A 23,113-nucleotide genomic window follows, 5' to 3' on the forward strand; every position below is an offset into this window, starting at 1 on the left:
GTTCCCAAGTGAAATATCACGTGACCTGTGAATCAAAAGCACTTGAACCTCTGTGTGAAACAATATACTATCTATGGGAGCTGGACAAAGGGGAAAACCGAATGTTTTGAAATAAGAAATAGTGAATGATATATAATGTATTCATGTTTCATGGATGACAGGATTAGTGTTGATTTAAATAGGAGAGAACAACTTTTGCTAAGAAATCCTGTAATGATATGGCAAAATCAAAACAAATGTCTATCACCATTCATTATTATAAAAAATAACTCGACAATGCACTGTAAAGCCTTTTAAATTTGCCAAGCAATTGAACCAAAATTCTGTAAGAGTTTAACCTAAAAATATAGTCACTCAAATCCATGAAAAACAGTGAAATTTTCTAGTACTATTTCAATAGCAACATTTTGGCTGGATCTCCCCTCCAATAATAACTGTGCATTTTGAAAAGCATATATTTATAAATTGCAATTATATGTACTTATTTAAAATAAAGACTGACCCTTTGGTCATGTGAAACATTTTTATAGTGCACTGCTAATTGGTTTATCAGTCTATTTCTTCAGCCTGTAGTTACTGCTTTCTCTTTATTTTATTTTATTTTTTTTTGTATTTTTTTTTCACATTAGAAATCTTTTAATGCAATGGAAACTTAAATAAAAAAGTCAAAGATGGGTTGACATTGAGATGGACCCATGGAAGAAAATCAGAAGTTCACCAGTAATTGGAGCAAGGTTGAAAAATCATGTAGATGAAATAAAATGTCTGGAAGGATTTGAGAAAACACTGGCTTACTTCCATGTCACTGCTTTCCTTTCCCCACCTGAGTGAACTGTTTGGTTAGATGATTATACCACTAAATTGCATTAATTTTACTCTGTATCCTTTGTCCCATGTATTCCTATCAGCTGGTACATTAATTCTATAGCATTCTGTCTTCATGACTAATCCAGTATATGAATAGTTGTTCAGATTTCATCTTTGTATTCATCTTCCAATTAACCATCCACTTTGCAACTGATGCAGTAGTAATCATTTACACAGCTTATCATCAATGTTACATCATACATATTCTCTACCACTGAGAAATTCAAGGTTTTGAAATTTGGGAGGATTTCAATGAGTCAAGTTAATGCATATGAAAGAGCAGGATGAAACAACTGATTTAAATTTTACAAATTAATGGTAAAATATAGAAGTGAAAATTATGATTTCTGTATAGGTTGCAAAACTTTCTGAAGACAAAAAAAAATTTGAATGGTGAAGGGACAGAAAAAGTCCAGGGTAGTCTGGTAAGTTTACAAGACAGAATAACTTATTTCATTGTCACTTCAGAACATGAGCTATTGGCTCACAATGCTCCAAAAGCAAGTTAGTTCACTGAAGCCAATTGATAGTTTTCCAGGGATAATATTTTAAATCACATTTCTGCCAAAAATGTCAATGCAAGTAAATTTGGAAATATCCAGTCTCACTCATTTTATAAATAACCAGACTACGTGGATTTATTGTTCTTTCTATTCAATAGTGTTTGGGTATGTAAGTTAAAATTGTCGTCACTATCTACCTAATCTTGTTTTGAGGCATCATGGCTTAAACTATAGCTTCATATTCTTTATAGTATTTCTATCATCACAGACTTTCTCTATACTTCTTAGAATCCGGTTTTTTGAATATTTTGAACGTTGACAGTAGCTTAAAAAATACTATGCAACTCCACAGATAATGTTACAAATCATGATTATTATTTGAATATCAAATTTTTATTATGTTTTGCTGTGAAATAATCTAGCTAATCTGATATTTTTATTATATGGGAAACCCTGAGGCTGTTGAGAAGTTCTAAGCCTTGTGATATGTAATCTCATAATAGAAAATCAGTGATTATTCATTTAGTAAAGTAATCCTAAAAGCTATATACTTTTTCTGAGCCTGTACTTCAGCGTTCAGCGCTTCACAAGGAAAAGAGGGCTCAAAGGGCCCCACTTCTTCTCTGATGAACTATTGATTGTCTAACTGTGACAGGAAATGAGCAGTAAATACCATTCCACTAATCCTAATTCAGGCGACCCTATTTGATCTCTCTCTGTCTCTCTCTCTCTCTCTGTCTCTCTCTTAGACATGAAAATAAGAAAATGGCTTTTTCTTTTTGAAAATAGAGTTTTAGTAGGAGGAAACGGGATGAGACTGGGTAAAAGAAGGCAAGAATAACTAAAATGCAAAATACACACGTATAAACTATCAGTGAATGAAATACTAATGAAAACCAACAAGGAAGGTTAGAAAATATCTCTTCCAAATATTTATCATATTTAGTGTTTTATTAAAAAAAAAGAAGAAAAGTAACTGAATATGGTCAGGAAATGCATCTTCATTCTTCTAAGGATTCATTTTATTTATAGCTAAATGTTGTGTCTGTGTATTGATGGGTATATGCAAATGAGAAAAGTGACCTTGAAGTCCAGAAGAGGACCCTGAGTTCTGTGGAGCTGGAATTACAGGTACTGTGAGCCACTCAGCCTGGGTGCTGGGAACTGACCTCAGGTCTTCTTGTAAGAGCAAGAGGTATGCTTACTGAGTCCGTACCATTGGTAGTCTGTTTTCTTATCACCCAGATTGTAAAGTGGGAGGACCTCATAAGAGAAAATGTTGCACAAATAAGAATCCAAGTCACCGCAGTGTTTTGTCTCTCATTCATTAATTTCTAGAACATATGACAGAAAGGAAGTACAACAGCACTTTGGAAATCATAAATGACTTTGTAATACAAATGTTTTCTCAAGTCGATGAAAACATTCAGTGGCAGAATTGTGACAGTTCTGTGTAACTGTTTAAGGGGGATATGTTTTGACAGCTTTTCTGTAAAGTTAAAAATAAAGTTATGACAAGAAGCTTTAATATAACTATATAGTTTTCAGTGTTACTATTGTTATAATAAACAAATGCAAACAGAATTTACAAAGCTCAATAATTTATAATAAAAGGAAAGAAACTCAAATGTTTAATGTTAAGTGAATGGCTAACCTGTAGCATCTATTTCCACATGCTAGAAACTCATATAGTCAGAGAATAAAGAATTGAAAGTATTTTTAGTGTTCTAGAAAATGTCCTGTTAAAGTTGAGTGGAAAAATATAACCTTTGATTTCAGTTTGTATATACATACATATTTGTATATAGTGCACATACATATTATGAAAAACAAAATACTTATTCAAGAAAATAAAAATAATTGATTGTAGACATTTATAGAATGTATGAATACTATAATTTTTACTTTCCTATTGTGTGTGCACAATAAATTTATAATCTCAAGGATAATATAATAAATATAACATAAAGTACTTAAGTCTGACATAAAGAAAAGTTGACCCTGTGTTAACTCTTTTTCTTATAAAATTCATGAGATTTTAATATTTTCAAAGGTTTCCATTCAATAACTCATGTGAGGTTTGCATCTTTCAAGTGTCTAATTTAAATTTAAGTATCAGTTTGTCTCCATTCTCTGAATTATCCAGCTATAATTACTGTGATCAGATTCCAAGCATAAAAGCTATTAAAGATTCAGTGTAACTTTCTCTTTGTGACATTTAAACAGATCCTTTTTCTTTGAGCATTATCTGTGAGGTATGATCTACCTTGTCGGGAGAACTAATCCAAGTCTAACTGAAAATACTGCCAATAATTAGTATGTTCAAAGGAATATGAAATACAAAGAGACTGGCTTATTATGTGACCAATTAGCACCGATTAACCTGCTCACCAGTGTGCAGGAAGACCTCAATCTAATATTTTCTAAATTTCCATGACTTTGAAAATATTATTTAAAAAAATAAACCTCCTCATACTGAGCAAATTTAAATGGTTTTACTTTTGTTCTGGCACATCTGACCCTTGACCTGGAAGGCACAAGTGATTGTATTTCTTCTCCATAGAGGTGAACAATATAGTCAATTCTTGCTTAATTCTTTTAAAATACCTACTATTTACAATATCTAATTATTAATAAATTCCATGGACGGAACAAAATCATGCAAGGCAGTCAATCTCTTTTCCACTCTGAATATCAGCAGACACACAAAGTTAACTCAAACGTGGGGTACCAATGTAATGAGACTTGCAATAGAAGAGCTGTCAGGCGCTGTGCCAATGTATAAGCAGGAAAGGTAGTTATTAATCAAAACCCGTGGACTTCAGTGGCTGAGAATATACTTCCATGGAAAGGACATACACCTGTGCGTTACAATTGGTTAAGTCTTCACTTACCAGTGGTGGTGGAATTTCCTAAGCTTGTGCATTGACGAGTCCATATGACCGTGATCAGTGATCTGTAGTCTGTTGTGTGCACTGACCCAGCAGAACACTTGTGAGCAGTAAGGAGAAAGCCTATTACCCTCTCTATCATGGAAGACCAGGCCACCCCACTTTCTGGAACGGAACAGAGTAGGCAGAATTTGAAGCATGAGGGACACTGGCTTTTCTCCTGGGTTGGTATCTCCGTTCTTCACAGTGTGTGGAACCAATTAAAGTCATCAATAATCATACCTCACGCTGTCACTGCAGCTTCGCTCGATGTTCCCAAAAGGGACAGAAGACAGTATTTGTTAAACTGTGTGTTTAAAGAACGGTATCCTATTCTGTGCCACCCCTGCTGTATAGAGGGTGCTTTTGTTCTTACAAGCATATTTGACATCCATTTCCTCAGCTAAGCAAGGAGACCTTAAGTTGTCAGCTGTTTTGCAAATGCCCGGAATTACTTGACTAATGAGTTCTTAGTTAAAACCTTCCTATTTCGTTTTATTCTGCCTCACAACTCAGTTCCACTGAATGGTGCATGTATTTGTAAGGCCAGCCCATGCCTCCTAACCTCACTGTAATCAGTTGGTATAACCCAGCCAGAGCCAACACAACAAAAGTTCAACGAAAATGGGAAAATGTCTTTCAGAAAATAGCTGACTCCAGGAAAGCTGAGCCTGAACGAGGTATATTTATTCTGAAAAACAACCATTAATCAGGACTCTGTCTATTTGATTGAATGCTGTTTCTGTAAAAAGCAGCAGAAATCCATTTAAAGTAACTTATGTGTAAAAGGGAATTTATTATAAGAGCAAGGAAGTATGCCATGGGGTGTAAAGCAAGACATATATAGCTGATCACACCGGGATGATACCAAGAGCGGAAAGTCAGGCACCAATGCAAGACTTCTCACACCGTGACGCTCACTGCATCTTTGCCCAATCTCTACCCAGTCGTTGCTTGCTATTTGCCCTCCAGATTCAGGCCCAGGCTGCTCTTTTTGGCACATGTGATTTGATATGTCCATATGCAAGTGATGGTGTGATGATAGACTTGATTAAGGCATCACCTGGCCAGGCCACAGGGGAAGGCAGACAGCCTTGATGAGAGCTGATAAGCTAGGGTCAGATAGACAGGGAGGAGGTCCTCCCCTATTAGGGGACTATTGAAAGGGAGAGAAGAGGAAGGATACTGGGTCTGGGAGGAGTCGAGGGAGGGGGCTGTAGCGGGGATACAAAGTGAATATATTGCAATGAATAAATATATAAGGTAAAATTAAATAAAAAAAGAAATTATTGCAGCATCTTTGAGAACAGTATGAAGTCTAGTCCCATTGTGGGTCTAGACATACTTTCCATTGTGGAAAGTCATTGTGGGTCTAAGGCATACTTCATCCAGAATCCTGTTGAAAATATAGCTGGTTAATAGTCCCTGCCCAGAGCCACACTCTCCCTTCAGTGTCCCAGTCACTGGCTAAGCATGGCAAGTGGAAGGCAGTTCAGAAGAAGGTGAGGCTGTTTCTCAGGCTTCATTGGCTTGGAGTAAATAGCCCAATGCCTGAACCATTCTTGCCCTGAACTACAGATGGAGGCTCTTTATCCCCACACCTTCTATAGACCCTGGTGCAGATGTCCAACTGCATCACACAGGTCCCCAAATTGCTTCACCGCCTTCCTTGTGGTTCTCTCCCCAGTAGTTGGGCCTGTCTAAATGTGCACTTATCAAAGCACATGATAACATGGAAACATAAGTGAAGTTATTTTTCTTAATCTAAGTAAGATAAATTACATTAAAACTAAGGTGGATGCAATTTGAAAAGAAACTTACTATTGTATGTACTTGTAATTTTTTTATGTGCACGAATATTGCATGTGTTATGTGCAAAACATGCTTAAGATACTTCTATTTATATTTTGTTAGTTAGAATAGAAGAATATTCCTTGCTTTCCTTTTATCTTTTTTATATTTTAATTTCATTAGTAAAGTTTATTATTTACCCTTTTTGGAGAAAACACTTATACTATTATATATAACGCATATATGTGAAGAATAAAATGCTGACCTTAAAAGCAACAAAATAAATCTAACTTCTTAAATTGCCATCATTGCTCTATATCTTTTCAGCCTTTTAATTGTGCATTTGAAAATTTTCTACACTAAATGAAATTAAATCAAATACTCAGATATTTTTCTTTTCACCAACCATACCATTTATTGTATTTTGTCTTTGGTTTTAGTTTTTGCTTTATTTTAAGATGGGAACTTGTACAACCCAGCTGATAGGTTATGCTCTGTCTGCCCTCATCCTAGACAGTTTTTATATCTCTTTTTAAACCCCATTCTTTTAAAAATATTCTCCCATTTAAGATATGTACATGTATTTATTTTATGTGCATGAGTATTGCCTGTATTTATGTGCACCACATGCTTAAATGGTGCCTGTGGAGACCAGAAAAGGTCGTCAAATTTGTATCACCTAGGGTCACTGAAAAAAAGATGTTCTCATCTCTCAATAAGCTACAATTGCCCTTAGCTTCTGAGGGAAGGGTGAGGCCCCATGATCCCTCCCTCATCCATGGTGAAATGCTGATGGGTCTCATACTACATAACGTGACTCCAGTGATCTCAGGAGTGAAACAGTTACATCATGTCCTGAAGACTTCTTTTGCTTGCACATTTTAGTTAACATATGTTCATCAAATCATTGTGACTATCCCACACAAGTACATCACACGCCTTGAATTTGGTCACTCTCCTCCATTACTCTTTCATGTCCTTCCTGCCTTCCTCTCATTGAGTCCTATTCTCTTCTCAAGGAGTACCCCATCTGCTTTCAACTCTGATGTTTTTATGTCTAGTTTCTCTGTGTGAGAGAAAATAAGTGGCATTTGTCTTCCTGTGTCTGACTTTTATTTTAACATGATTTCAAGTAACATCTTTTTGGTGGGGGTGTAAAGTAAAATTTTATTCTTTACAGCTGAAAATGCTCTATTAGATACACAGGTTTTATTTTCATTATCTGATCATCTATTAATGGACACCTACGCCGATTCCCTAATTTGATTATTATTAACACTATTTTTAATACTAATAAATAATTTTCTTTATTTTTACCTTAGGCTCTTTAAATTATGTTTTACTATATTTCTCTTTTCATTCACAATTACCTTATTGGACAAAAAATGCAAGTTTGCGGTAATTGTAAATCAATCCACTAGAATAAAAGTTGTCAATGTAACTGGAAGAGCAAAATTCCAGCGCCAGGAGTTTGGTGGTAAAGGCTGACCTTGAACACTGCACTTCCCTGGAATTAAGAAGAAGAAGGGGGCACTAAAGGCCTGATGTGCCTTCTTTAGAAGGTAAGAACTTATAGGTGAGGACAAGCTATGAAATGATGTTTTCTGGACGTGATACAGTAGCACACTTATGAACTAACAGTACCTGTGGCAACTACACAAGATTAAGCCAATATGAATTTCAGCATAAATGGAAGAGGAGTTTAGGAAGCCCCATGTTTTCTAAGGAACCACTGGCAATTGATTGTAGCTAGAGAAGGGAAAGTCATTTGGAGGAGAGAAAGGCAGGATGGGGTCACTGGTGGGTTGCTTATGTTCCAGTTGCTGACCTCACAGTAATATGCATATTGGAAATACTAATTATATGAAGTGGGATATAAAATAAAAAATTAAATGATTTCTAATAGGACATGAAGTTGAAAGGAGGAAGTGTTAGAAAGGAGACTTGACGTGGCTGGAAGGGAAAGATGGGGAGGACGATGAACATTGTAGACATGTATGGCATTCTCAAATAACACATGTTAAAAATAATAATACTGTATAAGCTTAGGTTAATCAAAATGATTAATATGAATTAGAAATATAACAAATGCATAGTCAGACCTTGGGAAAAGTAAACACCAAGAACTAAAACGGTTGCTGTTTATACTTTTAGATGTACTTACCAGCTGGGATATCTGGAAACTGAATAACTTAGAAGCACGTGTCAGCTTGAGGCTCTGCGAATATAAAGTGACAGAGATGCTTATAAATGTTATAGTCTGTGGGAGTCATGCTCTGCCTGAGGTGACCTTTGTGCTGTTACTTTTTAAGAACAGAATAAACTAAGTTGCGGCAAGAATACTGTGTCCTTCCAAAAATCATGTGGAAACTTGATTCTCCATGAATGAAATAGTAAGGTGTTGATTTTGTCTTGGGTGTAGTCCATAAAGATGGGCAAATGTCCTCATAGGATGGACTAGCCCATTTATTACCGAGAAGAGATACTATCTTGGAAGTGGAATACAAGCTTAAAACAAAGTGAGCGTGCTGGAATCTTCTCAGACCCCAGCCTTGAGCAGAGAAAGAAATAGTTTCCATTGTTTATAGATTATTCAGCCTAAGCAATTTTGCCTACTGCTTTCTTTTTTCCAGAGATATATTATTTCACATCATATTTTCATATCTAGCAAGGAAATAAAACAAGAGACTCCAAAGTTTTTTTATAAAAATTGTGAGAGCAGAACTGATTCGGTTAACACACACTTTCTAGTTATTCCAAAAACTAAGCCCAAGCTGCAGAAGCCAGTGTTGTCCTACTCTCTACAGACATGCTGCCCTTGTGAAGTTTCTTACATTCTGATGTCTTGGTTTTAACAGGGGTATCCAGGTTGTTTAATAGGAAGAAATGCTTTTCTGAACAACGGTGGTAGGAAAAATACATTTGCAAAATTTTAATGAAGTAGGAACCTAACCTCAATCCGTATTCAAATTCTATCTCAGACTCTCGAGGCAGTACGTATGTGAGATCCTGAAGATGTCATTCTCTAATACTGGGACAGCCAGTGTAACCATTATCTCACAGTAATGAGGATAGCCTGTACCGAGCCCACACAAGTCTGCTTTTGTCAACAGTCAAAGAAGAGATGCAGGGCTTTCTACCTTTACCTGGCTTATTGATAGGTTCAGGGAGAAGGGGAATCACTGCTCCCCCACTCAAGCCCAGCAGACTCCTTTGGATACCTCTAGATCCCTGATCACAAAGGTGGCTCAAGGGTCACAGAACGAACAGGTAGACATGAACATGAAAGAGAGGTGGGTGGTGGTGGTAGAGATGTGGGGGTTAGAGTGGCTGGTATGTACAGCTTATACATGCAAAATTGTTAAAATGAATTAAGATTCCATATTATGAAACTCTTCAAAGAAACTGGAGATGTGCATTTGAGTGACCTTGGGCATTTCTTTGAAAATAGCTTCAACAAATGAAAAGAGAACTCACCAAACAGGATAATGCGAATCTTTTGAGCCAGGAGCCACTCGTTTACAATTAAAAAACTCTATTAATTCAATCATAAAAAGACAAAAGAGCTGTTGGTCAATGGGACTGACATTTTTCTAGAAAGGTAGTTTTCCAGAAGAGTAAATTAATTTCCAGTAAGAGTATGAAAATGTGCACAAGATCATTCACCTTGAGGGAAATTCAAAGCAATACCACTTTGAAATACTGCTACATACACACTCAACTAGTTACAGTTGAGAAGACAGACAGCAAATGCTGTTGGGCATGTGGACACATCAAAAACTTATACACTGTGGATTAGAAAGTGAAATGATACAGCCACTTGAGAAAGTATTTTAAGTTCCTCTGAATTTTTAGTGTGAAGTTAACATATGATGTAGCAATTTCACAGCTGGATATATAAATGTATGGAAAACTATTTACAATAAAAATACATCGATGTTCATAAACATATTATCACAGTCAATATGTAAAAACACCTCAGATATTAACAACTGATAATATATAAATTACAGTTCATTCACAGCGGAATATAACTCACCCATAAAAATAGTGAAATATTTATACAGGCTACAGGTTGGTTGCCTGAAAAATACCTTAAATGCCACAGGCTGGTAATATCATTTAAAGGAGAATTTCCTAGATCCATATAGAGTAGGCACACTCATGACTACCTTTGTCTGGAGATATGAGGTTCTATTTTGGGAGGATAAAAATGTTCTAGGATTATACAGTATTGATGGTTATTCCTTTTGTACTAACAGTCATCAACTATACAATTTAAAGGGATGCACAATATTCATGTATCTTATAACTTAAAAGGTTACTGTGTTTAAAAAATATAAACGCATTAAACAACCTGCTTAAAGGTAGCATTTGCTAGGATAGTTTAAAAAACAGGTCTCCGTGTTTGCTCTGTATGGTAGATATTGAGTATGTAAATAAATTCAAAGTAAAGAAATAGAGATAGGTATACTATGTAAATACTACCCTACTCCAGAAATCTAAATGTGGAAGCTACTTCATAGTTTTAAAGGAAACGGAGGTGAAAGTGCGCTGATGGCCCTACAGTCAGAGATAAGCCTGAAGCACCGTGGAGAATATAAAGTGCTTGTAAACCGAGGCCACAGTACTTGAAAATTATGAGCATAGTGACAGACAAAACATGTATTTGCAGTCACAGGCATGGCGTCAGTGTAGAGACGGCTTGCTGATGTCCCTTAAGGGGAAGTCTCATACTCCAGTTGATTTACGACTCCCTATTGGGTTGTCTTTGGGTGGATCATTTAGGAGATTTTTCTCATATACAGAATTTTATGAAATCATTTGAGAAGCATTTTATTAAAGTGTCTCGAGGTTATGACACTCCCTGAACTTGTGCCAGGAGGAGAAACACACATGGAGAAAGCTGTCATGCCAGATGCCATCTTTCGGTCTGTACACTGAACGTGTGTACTTTTTGTGCTTTGAAAACTCTTTTAAGGAAGATTTAGGATAGACTAAGTAACGCTAAAAAGGTAGCCTAGAATGCTAAGCAGATTCAGTCAGTTATAACAAGGCATATCTAGAAAATACCCAGACAGAGTAATTAATTGGAATATAATTCATGAAAATTGGAGGTTGTCTTTATTATGTCTTTATTATTATACCTAAAATATAGGGAATTGTAAAAATAATAGAGTTACCTTACTAAACACATTTACTCAGTTATGAGGTAAAAGTCTTGCCTTCAGTCTGTAATCTGTATTTGGGTTTTTCCCTAGGTAGAATAGTTCATTACAATATTTAGTCATCATTTTCGTATTATTTAGTATTATTTGGTAAGTATTAATGTTATTTATTTCTATTTAACCACTGATTATAAGACTGAATATGCTTAAATATCTCATTACTAATTTTTTTTTAATTTACTTCTGGTATTTTTATGCCCATGCATAATATTATACTGAGTACTTGTGTTCATTTGAAGTTTTGATAGTTTGGAATATTTTCTCAAGACAGTTTTACAAATGTGAAGCTGATACATTTTAAAATCACAGTTTAGTGCTCACTGTGTATGACGAGATGTTTTCCTACACTGGATGCATACGCTTAGATTGCTATTTGCAATTTATAAATTTTAATGCTCCATAGTTTGTGTACACATTTGTTCACAGTGTGATGTTCTCATTCTCTCCCCATAAAGAGTCGCCATCCTGGGTGTCTAAATATGAGCTGAACAAGGATGGCACGAACAGACATTCAAAAGAGGATGGAAAAAAGCCCATGGAGCCTTAACCCTACACAAATAGCTACAGACATGTAAGGAATGCTGGGAGTGGGAGAGTTAGTCCTCTCCAGGAAATACTGATTGATTAAAAAAAATACCAAATTCTCAGCCCTGAAGATATATGTACAATAGTAGTATATAGATTGAAAATGATATTTTAACCAATTTCTATCATTTGTTTTTATTTGGTGCCAAAGTCTGATCTGTAGAAGTGTGTGACTATTTGTAGATTCTTTACTTCCATTTGACGTGTCAATGTAGTCTGTAAGTGTGTGTGTCTGTGTTTCCTGTGGCTTGAATCTGAGCTGTCATACATGAATGGCAAATACCCTGTCACTGAGTTACACCTCAAGTTCTTTTTACACATTTTATTTTGGTGAAGGGGTCTCATTAAGTTGCTCAGGCTGGCTCACTCTGCAGCCCAAGTTGCTCTTTAACTTGTGATTCTCCTGATTCATCCTCAAAATAGATGGGAACTGAGGCTTGTATCACCAATCTTGGCTTATCCATTTGATCAGCTGCAGAAATGGTAAAAATTTTTACCATGGAGGTTACCCTAATCCTCATGTTCCAAGAGTTATATTTACACTAAATCCCTAAGGTTTGAAATAAATAGAATTACAAAGTCCATTTCCCTTTTCAAACTTTGGAAAATGGATAGTTGAGCTGTATCTTTATTATAATCTTTACAAAAGGTAAGAGGAAGCTATTAATCTTGTCTCTATATAAAGCAATTAGTGAAGACACTGCTCTGTAGGAAAAAGGTGCTGTCTATAGGGGAACAGACAGCACTGAATTTAATTACAGTCTTTGCCTAATGCTAGCACACTTAGATCCAAACATCTGGGGCAGGACCAAAGAGAGAAGCAGTGAAGGTGGAAACAGAGTTATGATCTAAAACCACATAATCGAAAGTGGGAGATTTTATTGAACATCCTTTGCCAGTGAATACCTTTCAGCAAAGTTAAAATCAAATGTGACTTATCCTGCCCAGCTAATGAGAAAACATGAGGAGCAGAGAGGAACAGAAAATTGGTAGTGAGTTGGTGGTGAAAGGATAATACTGCAAAATTACCCCAAATTAAGACCCCTAGAGAGTCAAAGAAAGTAGCCCAATCCCAAACAGCCAATATTATTCTTTTTTCTCCTGGATTCCTTACAGTATCTGGAATCTTTCCTTGTTCCATATATATATAATTTTTGGAAGAATGTTGTGAGTATTTTGATTGGATGACATTGATTTCTTTTGGTAGGATGGTCATTTTCACACTTAGTTCTATCAATCCATGAACACAGGATGCCTTGCATTTTCTTTTGTCTTTCTCAATCTCTTTCTTCAAAGATATGAAGTTTTCATTAGAGAGGTCTTTAACCCCCTTGGTTAGGTTTATTCCAAGGTACTTTATTATCTATGATGCTATTATTTAAAAAAAAAGTGTGCCCACGATCTTTTTCTCTCTGTATTTGTTTTTGGTGTTTAGAAACTCTGCTAACTTTTGTGAGTTGATGTTGTACCTTTCCTCTTTGCTGTATTTGTTTAATACTTCTAGAATTATTCTGGTCAAAATTATATAATCTCTTATAAAGCTGTAGTACTAAAACAATATGATATTAGCACAAAACAAGCATATAAATCAATGTAAGAAAATAGATGAACCAAAATGAGTACTCATATTCTATCAACCTGACATTTGACAAAGGTGTGAAAACATACACTGAAGAAAGAAACAGCATCTTCAACAAATGATGTGCTGGGAACATTTGATCTCCATGTACAGAAGAATGAAGTTAGACCTGAATCTATCACCCTGCATAAATATTAGCTCCAAATGGTTCAAAGACCTCAATTATATGATAAACATAATGAAATCTATCCACCTAAAGAAGATAATCAAGAAAGTGGACACGGGGTAAGATGATCAATCCTCATTTAGAAAGACAAATGGGATATGCATTGAACATATGACAGGAGTCTACCGCAGAAGGCATCTGAAATACTCTACCTAGCAGTGTTTCAAAGTAGATACTAAGACTCATAACCAAACCTTCCATAGAGTGCAGGGAATCATATGAAAGAAGGGGAGTTTGATGTGGAAAAGATAGGAGCTCCACAAGGACCAAACATATCTGGGCACAGGGTCTTTTCTGAGATGGACACTCAACCAAAGACCATGAGTGGATATAACTTAGAACCTCTGCTCAGATGTGACCTGTGATAGCTCCGTAACTAATTGGTTTCCTATAGTAAGAGGAACAAGGACTATTTCTAACAGGAACTCAATGGTAGGCTCTTTGTCCTCGCCACCTCCCAAGGGAGGAGCAGTACTGTTAGGCCACAGAGGAGGACTTTGCAGCCAGTCCTAAAGATACCTGACAAAACAGAGTCATATGAAAGGGGAAGAAGTCCTCCCCTATCAGTGGACTTGTAAAGGGGCAAGGAGGAGATGAGGGAGGGAAGGTGGGATTGGGGAGGGAATGAGGGAGCGGGGTACAGCTGGGATACAGAGTTAACAAAATGTAACAAATAAGAAAAATAAAATAAAATAATAACATCAACAACAACAATAACAAAAAAAGACCTCAATTTGAAACTTGGAATGCCAAAATTACTCGAAGAAAATATAGGCAGTCTGCCCAGTATGACTAATGCCGTGGTGGTAGCTCCAACAGCCGCCAATGCCTTTTAGCCAATGTAGCTCATGCCTTAGATGTACAAAAAGGAATTAATGCTCAACTAAAAGGAGGTTTGATGCTGTTCAATCAGAGGATTGACCTCGTACAGGAGCAAATTGATACCCTATGGCAAATCGCTCAACTTGGCTGTCAATGAAAGTATGCTGGACTTTGAGTCACTAGCATACAACATGAGAATTTTCCCTGTGCTGCAATTCTGTCTAAACAATTGTCTAGATATATTTTAGGTAATTGGACTGGAGAATTCGATACTACGATGGAGCAGCTGAGAGTGGCCATTGTCATGGTAAATTCTACCAGAGTGGACGCAGGACTAGCCACAGGATTATCATCATGGATTGCTGCAGCCATGAATCATCTGAAGGAATGGGCGGGCATGGGAGCGTTAGCAGGCCTTCTGGTGTTGGTCACCTTGGTTTGCCTGTGGTATATATGCAAGATTAGAGTCTCACAACAGCGTAATGCAGCCATGACCATTCAGGCCTTTACAGCCATTGAAGCAGGACAGTCTCCCCAAACATGGTTGGCTACCATAAAAAGCCAAAATGTTACGCTCAGGATGCGAGGCTAAGCACTGCACTCAGGGTCAGCCGCTTTCAACCCAGAGAAGAGCATGTCTGACTGCATGCGGGTTGATGCCCCAGGTCCCGCCTCTGAGAAAAAGGTATGGGACGGGTCTGATGCTCTTTGGGTGGATGACACCTAAATGAACATCAGTACAAAGTCCCAATTTATTTCTAATATCAGAGATCAGACCTCTACTCTTGCCTGATGCGTCCAAAACAAAAAGGGGGAACTGTAGAGAGCTGCGTAATGCCGCACCTGAAAGATGGAGCTGGTTTCCGCCTTCCACCTTCCCAACGGTGAGTGCTCTCTGTCACAAACAACTCCACATTTGGCTAAGGCTGAGGATCTGGCTTGCTTGCATGTATGTGGACCTATCTGCATTGCCCACGTGGCATGCTGAGGTTGGCTACCCAGAGGCGATTTAAAGTGGGCTAGCTTTCCCCAGGGTCAGATGATTGTTCAAGGTTCCTGAATAAACTGCATTGAAAAAAAAGAAAAAAGAAAAAAAAAAAAAGAAAATATAGGCAGTTCTCTATATACTATAGATGTAAGAAAGGACTTCCTGAATGAGATTTCATTTGCCCCTAAATTAAGGCCAGAAGTTGACAGAGAGGACACAGCCAAGTATACAATCAATCAAGTGAAGAAGAAATCCAAAGAATGTGAGAGATCTTTTGTGTTTCTTAGCTCCAAGTCTGAGTATAAAAGATCTGAATATAAAATTGAAACAACCAAAGACACCAGGAAAGTAGAGAGAGACTGGTGACAGAGTTTAAGAGGAAACTAGCAGGTTACAGGTGATATGAAGCAGGAAAGGGAAAACGGGGAGGGCCTTCATTTTGTGATGAAGGGAGAAAGAGAAGGAGGTACACAAAAAAATAAGATTGTTGAGAAACTTCAAAGAAACATATTGTTTTATGCTTACCCAAAACTATATTGTATATATATGGAGTTTATGACACCTGGACTGGTTATACTTCCCCCCAAAACCGTGTCCTAATGGACACCACACACTTAGGACATGGGACTCAGATTATGTGAGGTGGATCTAACATGAATGACTCTTTTCTGCAGGTTAATGTTACAAGAAAATGCTGCACAAGTTATTGAGAAAGAAGTAATTGATAATCTCAGCAGTAACACCTATGAAACATGACCAACATGACAGTAACAACTATGACGCCCCAGCAATGACCATAGTACATAAGGGTGCAATAAATGGCAGTCACATGTTGGCATAACCAAAAGCTGTCTGAAAGGTCAGGCCCAGTCAATAGGAAGGAAAACATGTCTGACATCAAAATCCTAGATAACTTCCTGGGAATAATGAGGCCGTGGGTCTTAGAAAAGAATCTGCTACCACAATACCACTGGACCAGCTTAAGTCTTCGCCACATTCTATGACTTATTCTTTTACCCCCAGGTTAGTAAAGCTACCTCTCCTCATCGAGGAGGCTTCTCCTTACAGCAAATGGAGAATATCACAGAGAACTGCAATTGCAAAGGCTGTGGGGAGCTCAACCCACACAACCACAACTGCATCATACTTCCAACATCTGTGGTTTGGGATAAACAGTGGAAGCAGGGATAGAAAAACTGTAAGAACCAGAATACAGGGATGTACGATGTGAAACAGTCTCTCCTAGAAATGGCTGTATAACAAGACCTGAACTAGACAATATCAATAAACATGGTGGCTCAATAGTAAGGGAAGTTCTAAAGGTAATCCCACCTCTAGACAGCAAACTACAGACAACCAACGACTTCTGTGAGAGGAAGAATTAACCTCTCTCACAGATGAGCTCTCTACTTCATTATCCAATACAAAGTGGTCATCCCTGAAGCCATATATACATACAATAAAAATGAACTCAGCATGTTGTGTTTGTAAATCGATGCATGTGTGTGTATGTATGTGTATCTGTGACAATAATAAAGCAAAAGAGGTTATCAGTTTGAGAGCTGGGGGCACAGGAAAGGCATGGAGAAGGAGACATGTGAGGGGTTGGAGGGAAGAAAATGAATGAGTAAATTAACAAAGAAGACTATCAAGGGAGTAGGGAAACATTCTCCAGAACGTGGGAAAACTTCTGCTAAGTGTATGCTAAATAGTAGGTTAATATCTAGAACATGCAAAAATCACAAAACTTGTAAATCCCCAAATAAATCTTCTCAACAAATAGTTCACTGAACTAAGTGAACACTTCTCAAAAGAAGAAAGCCGATCAAGTGTTCAATCCCTGTGCTGCACTGAAAGAAAGCCCAATGATCAATTTGCCAGGTACAAGTTCGATTTTCTTGGATTCTATAACACAGTGTCTTCTGGCCCTCAGAAGACATGCTGCAATGTCTGTAAAACTGTTAATTATGATAACTTGGGTGAGGTGCCCTGCTTGCTGGGATGTCTTTGACCCCATGCCATGCCTACAATTGTCTGCCAAAGCTTGTCAATGCCATTTTGAGACATTCCACCATAAGGACAGAGATCAGCTCACACACTTTGTCTAATAGAGGTGTAAACAACTTCTCATCCATTCAAATAACAAGTGGAGAGTTCCAGGCCAGTGCCCTGCTGAATGCCACCTGGTTTTGTTTGTCTTTCCCTTATTATTACTATTTTTTAATGTGTCTCTAGTTCTCTACCTCCTCACATGTATTCTGATCTTTTGTTGATGAAACCTGTATTATTATTTAAAATCATCACACAAGTTTATCTCATATTTTCACCGTGGGTATGATTTTGAACATGTTGAAAATTATTTTTAATAGTGCACATACGTGTTAAAAGTTTTTGGAAAGCTTCTTATTTGAAGTTAATGAACCATGAATCCTGCCTGGAAAGCAAGGTGCCAAACGGAACATTAGTTGGCATAGAAACTCCATGGACCTTGTGCCTCGGGAGCTGCTTCTGCCCCCTTAGCAACGTCACGTCAGAATTAGTTCTGCAGTTCTCCTAGCCTGAGTTCTCCTACACAGCTAACCACACCACAGCATACACTGCAGAGCGCATTCCTTTATAACGCTTCTGTTTTCTGACTATGAATATACGCTGAGCTAAAACTGGAAGAATTTCCTTTTGCCTTCTTTTACCTCGGGTTTTCAAGAAAAAAAAATATTGTTTTTTGCTAAGATGCAAGATTCCTGTGGGTATAAAATAAGAATCCAGTTTTCCCATGTCTTCACAGACTGTAGAGGACTCTGAGGACTCTGAGTGTCTGCAGGATGAGTGTCAGTACACAATGGGCTTTAATTAGGATGCAGTCTGCTGAGCAGAGAGCGCTGGTACCTGGAAGCTGGAGCAATTTTCTATTACAGCATTAACAAGAGGAAGCTACAAAAAATACATTTGAATATCGGGAAGGATGGAAAACATTTGATTATTGTATCAGATTATTTCAAATCTCAGTTCACTCTTTATTAATTATTGGATATTAGTTGGTTTCAGGTCTCTGAATCTGTTAACCCTCAGTAACATTTCCAGCAAGGCTTCTGTGATAATGTCAAGTATGAATTTCTGTTCAAATCATGTTCGCAATTCATGAAGAATAGTAGACACATGATGCTGTAAACAGAGCTACACTACCGCGTTCATGTTTTTGAACACTTGGTCTCCAGTGGGGGTGCTACTTATGGAATTTATGGAACCTTGAGGAAGTAGGGCCTTGCTGGAGGAAGTACCACACTTAAGGTGGGATTTAAGAGTTTATAGCCTGGCCCCACATCAAGGTTTGCTGTGTGTTTGTAGTTCAAAATGAGGTTTCTAAGCTTCCTCTCTGGCTCCTTGTTTGCTATGCCTCAACTGCCAACTATGGTCTAGTCCTCTGGAATTGAAAGCCTGTGGTACTTTGAATGAGAACGGTCTTCATAGGATCATATATTTGAATCCTTGGCCCACAGTTGGTGAATCTGTGTGGCCTTGTTGGAGGAGGTGCGTTGCCCTGTGTGGGCTCTAAGGTTTCAAAAGTCCATGCCATTTGCAATTAGCTCTCTTCTGCCTCGAGCTTATAGAGCAACCTTCTGCTAGTGCTTCAGTGGAATGCCTGCATGCTTGCTGCCATGATCCTCTCAAGGATGATCGTGGGCTCCAACTCTCTGGATTTGTGAACTTCAATGAAAGTTTCCTTGTTTGTGGTGTCTGGTTGCAATAATAATAAAAAAGTAAACTAAGAAAAAGCCCAGTTAAATTCTTTCTTCTATCCTAGGTTTTGATTATAGCAATTTATCTCTGTAGTAGAAAATAGCTAATACAACTGAAGAAAATATTTTTCTCATATACCGTTATTATACATGATTAAAGCATCATGCTAAATCTATACTGCCAATTTAGCATGAAAAGCATCCAGTATCTCATGAAAAACATTATTTTCAAGGCTAGTGATTCAACTCTTGTCCTAGAATAATTATGATATGTATCATTGACTCCCTGATTTTAAATGAATATCACATCTATAAGTTTTAGGTGCTGAGGGATTACTGAATTATTTACTTCATGGTCAATTAAAATTTAAATGATGGTATTGTAGAAGGAGAAAGAAGTGAATTAGAAGTCTAAGTTAAGATAATTCAGCCATCTATGAGTGTTTTTGCTACAACATAAATTGGAAGGGATTATACATATGTAGAGCAAATGCCCTCTGATCCCTCAAAAATGTAAGTACGAGCCAAGAACATGTGTATGTTACCCTTTATGGTCTATAAACACAGATATTGAGTCAGAGGATTAGATTTAATAACCACACAACCTGTTTTTGCTGGTTGGGTGTTGGAGGAGGTTAATAACCAAGAATAAAAGGCAATCCCTGAAACTGGGTAAAGCTAAGCAGACTGACTTTATAGAACCTCAGGAGAAAAACCTGTTACCTGAATTATAGCCCATAAGAATTCATCTTCAGACTTTTGATCTCCAGGAAAAATTTTGTGATGTTCAAGCTGCTAAGTTTGTGATAATTTGTTAAGGCATTAATGAGTAAGATAAAAGGCAATATTATTTGTTCATGAACTACTCAAGAGTAGAAGAGTTTCCTTTAACCTCTCCAGGTTAGAAGAGAAAATAATCACTCCTACAGAGATATAGGCCTGGATGAAAGCACAGATGATTAGAAAACCATCACAGGGATTAAGTCCAAGAGCTCATATATCTCAGTCACAAACATGGAGAAAGTATGCTCTTGATATGCTGTGATGGGCTAAGGCACTGCAGCTGTCTGTTCACTGACTCCATCACTTCTGATCTACTCAAGACTGCTCCTCATTTTTCAGGCAACTTACTAGGGATGAACTTAGTCGACAGAGTTCCCATCTTAGGAAGCCCCAGTTCTCTGGAAAGAAAAGACACTAATGAAAAAATAATACTACGGGGTATAACTTAAAAGAAAAGTAAAATAATGTTGACAAAAACATTTGCTGGCGATCTAACATAGATGGAGAGAGTCAAGAGAAGCTTCCCTGGAGAAAAGCATCCTTTGTATTGGAACATTAAGGACAGCCATGTTAGAGAATGCAAAAGTCTAAGAGAAAGATAACTCTTTAAACATAAGGCTTCTGATAGATAAAATCAGAACCATAGACAGTGCATTGAACGCCAACTTACTTAGACACAAATGGTCTGGGATGTATCTGAGATTTCAAATTGGGATTTCAATCTCTTATTCTAGGACTCTTAATAATTTTGTCATGCCACATTTACACTTTGACTTTAAATGATAAAACAGTAAGAGATTAGGGACAGAGGTGTCTTAACTTCTCATTTAGTCCATTTCAATATGCAGAGACATCTAGTAAGATGGCAAAGTTGCTTAGCAGTGACACCACTGGATCAATAAACAGGTTACTTGAAAATATATCTGGGACATAATTCATAGCAGCGTCAGACAGAGAAAAGGTTGCTCAGGGGAAGGTTGGAGTCCGTGGTGGGTCTGGCTTCTGCAGATGCTCTAATTGACTGACTTCTAAGAAGCATTGTGGCTCTGTCTTCTAGAAGAGCCCCCACTTGTATACTTAATGAGCAGCAGCCTGTTTCCTAGGGTTCTCACAGTGACTATCACCAGAATGAGAAACATTGCCTACGTTTACAATCAACACAAAGTCTTAAAGTGCCATTTTTTTCCACTGAAGAAGACACCAAGAATAACTGGGATATAGTTTAACTGTACCCTAACAATCCCCGAGACAAAGTAAATTGAGAGAAAGTACAGATATGTTGTACAAAACAATGTTCTCTATAAAAATGTTCGTGACCTAACTCAGAAGCTGTGGGATATAACTGCTGGAGAGACGGGCAGAAGATTTCATATGAGAGCACCCAACTATCCATAACTGACTTCGGATGTTAAGGAGAATGACTGGAGCTAAGGAATTCAGGGGACTGGGAATGGACAAGGCAACATTTCCTTCTGACAGGCTCCTTGTGGATTTACTTTTAGGATAGTAAATCCAATTTGGGGGGCTGGTAAGTTGGCTCAGTGGATAATAGTCTATACTGGCCTTTCAAAGGACCTGAATTTGGTTCCCAGGACCCATATCAGGCAGTGTACTACTACCTATAACACTAGTTATTACGTATCTGATGGCCTTTCCTGGCCTCAAAGGGTCCACACACAAGTCTTATTCACTGTCACATTCACAGAAAGATATAGATATAAAATAATTCTTAAAAACACAGAAGATGACAATGCAGCCACTTCTGATGAGAACTGATAAACTAAGATCAGAAGGAAGTAGAGGAGGGCCTCCCCTATCAGTGGACTTGGGGAGGGGCATGCATGCAGAAAGGGGAGGGAGGGTGGGGTTGGGAGGAGAGGAGGGAGGGGCTTATGGGGGGATACAAAATGAATAAAGTGTAATTAATAAAAGTTAAATAAAAAATTATATATATATATCTGCTTAGGGGCTTATACATTCTAGATATGTAGGGAAATTTGATACTGCTTAGATGAGTAAGTTTTTGATAAAGTATGTTTTTTAATTCTCTAAGTTTGTGATATTTTCCCACTAAGCAAAAAAACCAAAGTAAAATAGTTTCATTTTGAAATAAGCTTTTTTTTTTTTTTTTTTTTTTTTTTTTTGTGATCACAGGTAGTTTGTAAGCTGTAAGCTTCCTTGGGTTTGTTGCTGAGAAGTCTTTGTGTGAGCTGAGTGGCTTTTTCCCTCTCAGCTGAATATAGACATGAGTAATCCCACAAATATATGTTAAGGGACCCGTTATTGTGCTATTTGGTTGCATTATGTCATTACCGTGTATTATGGAATTCTCTGATGCTCTACATCTGAGTGATAAAATGCAGGCATTCAGAGCTGAAAGAAACCGAGGAGTAGAGATTTTCTCCTAAATTTCTATCCAAGTGACACAAAATTTTGTTGTCTCAAAAGGAGTGCCTGAGCTAACAAACAACAGAAAGCATTCATAACATCCCACCCATGACATCGCCGTAGTCTATCTAGGTCTGGAAATTTTATGTAAACAATTATAGCTATAATGCCTGTCATCTTTTAGAATAGCAGGTCTCAATGTACTATTTCAAGAGCATACATCTTATACTTCTTGCTAACCTCATGCTTCCAGAGCTATGTATGTTAGAAACTGAATACCAAAGGCTGAAATTCAATACAATGGGTTTATTCACTAATAATTGTAAGAAGCTCTGTAATAGTGCAGTCATATTTGTGCATTCTATTGGAACAGCTTAGATGAATTCTCTATTATAGCTCCCTCTTTCTGACTAGAGTCTCTCTTTCTCTCTGTCTGTCTGTCTGTCTGTCTCTCTCTCTTGTACACATACACACAATCACTTTAGATGAAGGAGATAATCAAAGAGGTTGGACATATTAAGAGCCAGTTGTATGCATGCCAAGTGAAACCACCTAGTACTCCAGGCAGGGACAAATTCACTTGTTTGAACTTGCTTTCTTGTTTGAAATCACACAGTTCACAATAGGCATGGAGACAAAAGTGCTAGGAGAATCACGTTAAATTTTTTATGTGGATAAGATCATGA

Source organism: Meriones unguiculatus, chromosome 18 (assembly GCF_030254825.1).
Source record: "Meriones unguiculatus strain TT.TT164.6M chromosome 18, Bangor_MerUng_6.1, whole genome shotgun sequence".
NCBI lineage: Eukaryota > Metazoa > Chordata > Mammalia > Rodentia > Muridae > Meriones > Meriones unguiculatus.